The following is a 6023-nucleotide window of genomic DNA, read 5'->3' as shown; positions in this document are numbered from 1 at the left end:
GTCTTGATTTTTATTTTGAAGTATTTAGTGTTTGTATTCTTCTGCAGGCTTAAAAATTGTGTTTTAAATTCAATTCAGTAGAGCTTAGGAGTTAGAATAAAGCCCTTGCTCCTTGTGTGATGTCACAGCCCCTCACCTGCGTGGAATGTTCAGCACCCAGTGTGGCTCGGGACTCTAGAGATCTTTGCTCGCTGCTGAGCCAGTGAATCACACTCATGGTTGATGGCACCATGGTGTGATTGAAGGCGGAATTAATGCTGTGGTTTAGTAAAGAAAGAGCGGGGAGACTCGAGAGTTACAGAAAAACGGTGTTGTCCATATTTTGTTGGTTAACCTGCTGTTTTCCCTCCCTGTAGAAAGATGAGAATGTATAACCATGATGTTTCAGCTTCCTGGTAAGATTCCTGGAAAGAGCTGGTTCCGGTTTCTCTGCCAGTTGAGACCGAAGGTCGCTGAGGTTTCTCAGCTCGTTGCCTCTGAAGCACGGAGCTGAGAGCCAGGTTCTTGAAGAGGGAGGGAGGGTTTGGGGCGGGGGGCGGTTAGTCACATGAGAAGTGCAGGGGCTGTGGTCAGAGACGCCAACTACTGGCTCTGCTTCATGGACCCAGGCCTCAGTTTCCCCTTCTAGCCAGTGAACAGGCTGGTTCCAGAGCTGCTGGCTTCACTGTGTCTCAGTGGTGTTTCACTGTCCCCAGAGCTGTGGCCGCTGCAGGCTGGCCAGCACCAGTGTCTGTGGCAGGCCGGGGGAAGGTCAAGGAGACGACTGAAGGTATGCATGAGTTTGTGGATGGGACTTAACCCCATCCCATTCCACCCTCTGGGTCCTCTCGTGAGGTGTCCCTGGGGCCAGCGTCCCCTCTGACGTGCTCTCTGCAATGTTTGTTCAGAAGATGCCCCTTCTTACACTTCTTGTGTTTCCCAGTCTGGACCCCTCCCACCAGCAGTTCAGGCCCATTTGTCCCAGGCCCTTACTGCCCTCACTAGTCTGCTAGAGATCAAGGCAGACTTTCAGGAAGCCGGGTAGTCTCTAGTGGAGACTGACCTAACCAAGAGCGCCCACTTCAGCAGCCTTGCAGTTCTCACAAACAAGCAGAGCCCGGAAAATTACTTGTGTGCTCAGGCGCTCAGTCGTGTCCAGCTCTTTGTGACCCTGTGGACTGTAACCCACCAGGCTCCTCTGTCCATGGGGATTGTCAAGGCAAGAATACTGAAGGTCGGTTGTCATGCCTTCCTCTAGGGGATCTTCCCAACCCAGGGATTGAACCCAGGTCTCATTGTGGGAGGACTCGTTACATCTGAGCCACCAGAGAAGCTCAAGAATACTGGAGTGGGTAGCCTATCCTTCCAGGGGAACTTCCCGACCCAGGAATTGAACCGGGGTCTCTTGCACTGCAGGCGGATTCTTTACCAGCTGAGCTACCCAGGAAGCTGTAAGAGCTTTACATTTTAAAGATGTATTTCCCACGGTTATGGGCCTTAGCCTCTCACCGTCGAGCCCACACTCTAGCACTCAGATGGTGTGGCATCTGATACATGTTCTGGATGCCCAGGCCCTCCTTGGGAGCTGGGGAGCAAGGATGGGCAGTCGGGGCTGTCCTTGGCCAGCAGCTCAGGGCGTTCCTCGTGTATGAGGGCAGCAGGGCTACAAACTTCTCTCTATTCATTTTAGTCTTGACACAGTGTGGGATTTGAGATACATTTTTGCTGCTTGATGATAATGGCAGATACCTCATTCCTCTTTTCCATTCTCCATCTTGGGAGAGGTACCAGCTACCCAGGACAGCTTGTGGAGTCCGCTGCTGGATGGAATCTCTCCTCCCCTGGTGTCTCCAGTCTGACCCCGTGAGTGCCTCCCCTCAGTTCAGCCTCTGTCCTCTCCCACTCCACCCCTGCGGCAGCCTCTTTCCTGCTTCCTCTCCCTGCCTTTCTCCTTTCTGAACCCTGCAGCTGGGATGTAATTTGCATCGCCTTTGTGATTGTTCAGTCGCTAAACTGTGTCCGACTCTGTCGGACTTTGCCTTCTCCTCTCCTTCACCCTCAAGGATGGAGACTTCTCCGGGAAGCTACCCGTAACTTCCAGAACTGGGTTACGTGTCCCATAACGCTGCCACGGAGTCTCGTTAAGTTCCAGGGTCAGGGTATAAAGTCATGCCTGGGATACAGATGGAGCGTGATAAAAATTCCTCTCCGAAACCCTGAGGAAGGTGCCTTGCTGAAGACCCTTATCGCGAGGCCGGATGCCGCTGCTGCCTGCCCCTGTGGGAGCAGGTCACAGCTTTCTTTGGGTGAGCCCCAGGAGAAGTCATGGACCTGCAATTCAGGCTCTGTTGTGCAAACAGCAGGTGTTAGACTCACACTCAGGCGAGCTGCTCACTTTTGAAGAGGCCCGGGGACCCGAGACAGGCCACAGGAGTAGCAGGGGCTTGAGCTCGCCTCAGGCCCTCCTGCCTGGCTGCTCAGGGGATGGAGGGACAGGTGTTCAGTCACCAAGTCATGTCTGACTCTCTGTGACCCCATGGACTGCAGCACACTAGGCCTCCCTGTCCCTCACCGTCTCCTGGAGTTTGCCAAAGTTCATGTCCATTGAATGGGTGATGCTATCCAACCATCTCATCCTCTGTGACCCAAATAACTTAAAATTGCTTTCCCCATTTTTTTCCCCCTCCCTAGCTTTTTCAGACAAATACCATTGTGTTTGCTGAAGTGAAATACGCATGGAATACCATATTTCTGCACCCTCCCCGCCCCAAACCTGCACACCTGTACACTGTATCACAGTTTCCTCTTACTGTTTGTCTGTGTGCTAGACTGTGAGCTCCATGAGAGCAGGGCCATGTCCGGCTTGTTCATGGGGGTCCCCCATCCGGGTACCGTGCCTGGCACCTGGCAGGTCCCCCCGACACAAGGCTGACTGTGTAAATCCCCTGCTTTACAAGGGACAGCTCCGTTCTCTGAAGGCCAGGCACTGCCTTACAGGCCAGTCCTCATGGTTCTGCCTTGCACACGCAACACGTGATGCTTTGTTTCCCCTGCTAGCAGCCTCTGATGAGCAGGCGTCTTCGTGTTCTGATCTCTGTTCCTCCTACCAGGCCACTCCAGAGTGATGCCTAAAGTGTTTGGGAAAATGAATAAATTGTAGAAACCCAACCAAGCTCTGGTGTTTTTGTCTGCAGGCTGGTCTGCTTCTAGCCAAGACTTGTTGTTTTTCAATCGCCCAGTCGTGTCCGACTCTTTGTGAGCCCGTGAGCTGCAGCATGCCAGGCCTCCCTGTCCCTCACCATCTCCTGGAGCTCGCCCAAGTCCAGACTACTGGTTTCAAAAAAAGAGGAAGGTTATCCATAAGTGCATAAATTGCACTCTTGTAAGCATCTCATTAAGGAGGTCTCCATAAAATTCAAAATTCAAATCTTAATGATCTGGCTATATATGAGCTGAAGCTTCCCTGATATAAAGAATTCTCTGAAGAGTCATGTAGATAGTCTAGAATATTTTTTAGAAAGCATTCATCTGTACCAAGGACAGCAGGAAGGGAAGCGGGCATGTGGAAGAGAGGCCTCAAAGAGGCCACTTCTTAGCATCCAATCCAAGGCGTGAGGAAGTGACGTTGGCCCAAGGAGGACACAGAGGAACAGACTCATTCCTGCCTGCGGCCCTTTCGCCTAGGGTAGCCTCTGCTGTCAGGCTGGGTGGTGTGAAGAGTTACAGTGCGATGCGAACTCGCAGTTTAGATGAAGGTTAGCAGAAAATGACAGCTTCACAGATTGATTGCTGCCCAAATTAGTTGATGTATAAGTCTTTGCTTTTAAATCTAACATAACAAGAAGTAAATAGAAGTCAACCCACTTTTTCTTCTTTTTAAGAACTGAAAGGACAGAATGTCTTTGATCTTGAGAACAGCATACTGGCTTCAGGGCAGACTATTGTTGTGTAATCTGACAAGCAATAATGTAGAACTTTTCTTACATGTGTATAAAATAAATCTTAAGTACTGTAGCTTTTTAAGAAAATGAAATTCTATGAATGTTTCACAGAGCTTTGATGTTCTTGGGAGCAGTTAGGGAAATGCTCACTCAAAAGCTTATTTCAAGTAGTTGTGAGGCATTGCAGTGGGCTTTTTCCGCTCTGCTCCAAACACAGCTAGGGTGTAGGTGGTCTTTAACACACCACAGTGAGCACTCAGCCCCGGGGCTCTTAGCTGGTTTTGTTAGAGCGATTCCAAAGGCCCGTCCTGGAGGACAGAGTCTTCAGTAGTTGATGTTCTGTGTTACCTCAGACTGTCACCCCCGCCCCCAACCAGCGTTGGTCAGAGCTAGAGAGCAGATGCCATTGACAGGAGAGCTGACACGGCCTTCCCATCCCTTCCTGGGGCTCTCGTGTTTAATGCGTCACCTCTGTTTATTGGCGAGGGTTCCTCAGAGGACCCATGTGCTCCAGGAGGCAGCCAGCCCTTTTTGCTCAGGTAGAATGTCAGAATTCTGAGGACCGTCAAATAGGCTGGCAGCTGAGGCTGGGCCTGGGGCCCTGGGGGCTCATTCATCTCATCTACAAACTGGAAAAGACCAAGCAAGTCCCTTTACTTCTCAGGACCTCCATGTCCCTGTCAGGTAACAGGCTTGGCGGGAATGTCTCCAGGTTTACTTCTAGTGCTAATGTGAGTTCTAGGATCTTTGCTGGGCTTTCCCAAGGAGCATCTGGAGTGGAAGTTGGAGAGGAAGGAGTTGGGGACAAGCAGCAGACATTACTTGGCCGACAAAGTTCCGTCTAGTCAAAGCTATGGTTTTTCCAGTAGTCATGTACGGATGTGAGAGTTGGACCATAAAGAAAGCTGAGTGCCGAAGCACTGATACTTTTGAACTGTGATGTTCAGGAATCACTCAGACTTCAAGGAGATCAAACCAGTCAATCCTAAAGGAAATCAGTCCTGAATATTGGAAGGACTGATGCTGAAGCTGAAGCTAGGATACTTTGGCCATCTGATGTGAAAAACCGCCTAACTGGAAAAGACCCTGAGGCTGGGAAAGATTGAAGGCAGGAGGAGAAGGGGGTGACAGAGGATGAGATGGTTGGATGTCATCACTGACGCAATGGACGTGAGTTTGAGCAAGCTCTGGGAGATGGTGAAGGACAGGGAAGACCTCATGCTGCAGTCCATGAGGTCACAAAGAGTCGGACACGACTGAGCGACTGAGCAACAACAAGATGCCTAAGCCCTTGGATCCTTGGTTCCATGACCCAGTGCAACAGCACCACCCAGCCCCGCCCCCGCCTGCCCAGCCCCAGTTATGGAAGGACAAGGGGATCCTCGCCCTTGTTCCCTTCCCCACTCAGCTCCCTTTCACCAGCAGACGCACACACACGGATGTTTTAACATGGGAGAATTTTTAGGAGTAGCGCATGTGTTAGTCAGCTTAGGCTGCTGGAACAAAATACCATGGACTGGGTGGCTTAAATAACAAATTTATTATCTCAAATTTTGGAAGTAGAAGTCCCGAGATCAGGGTGCCAGCAGTTGAGTTCTCACAAAGCCTCTCTTCCTGGCTGGCAGACAGCATCTCTCTGTGGGCTCACGTGTCCTCTCCTTGGCGCATGAACTTGGAGAGAGAGACATCTCTCCTCTTCTAAGACCTCCAAGCCTATTGGACTAGGGCCCTACTAAAGGCTCTGTCTCTAAATGCAGTGACCTTGGGGATTGTGGCTTCAACATATAAATGTGGGAGGGATGACCCAGTTCTGTCCATGGCATCCAGGAATGCAAGGATCCCGGTGTCTGTGTGGAATGAAGTCCCTGCTTTTTAAAGGCTCACAGACTGGGAGGAGTTTAGACCCATGGGTCTGGAGGCAGTAGGGTTTGTAGTCGTTCAGAGTCCTGGATCTGGAGGAAAACAGTTTTGTTTGAATCCCAGCTTGGCCACTTATTAGCATGTGAGAGAGTGTGTGTGTGTGTGTGTGTGTGTGTGTGTGTGTGTGTTCAGTCACTCAGTTGTGTCCGACTCCTTGTGACCCCATGGACTGTAGCCCCCCAG

Source organism: Bos taurus, chromosome 19 (genome assembly GCF_002263795.3).
Source record: "Bos taurus isolate L1 Dominette 01449 registration number 42190680 breed Hereford chromosome 19, ARS-UCD2.0, whole genome shotgun sequence".
In the NCBI taxonomy this organism is placed as follows: Eukaryota; Metazoa; Chordata; class Mammalia; order Artiodactyla; family Bovidae; genus Bos; species Bos taurus.
The sequence above is the reverse complement of the archived record's forward strand: the minus strand, read 5'-3'. Positions refer to the sequence as shown.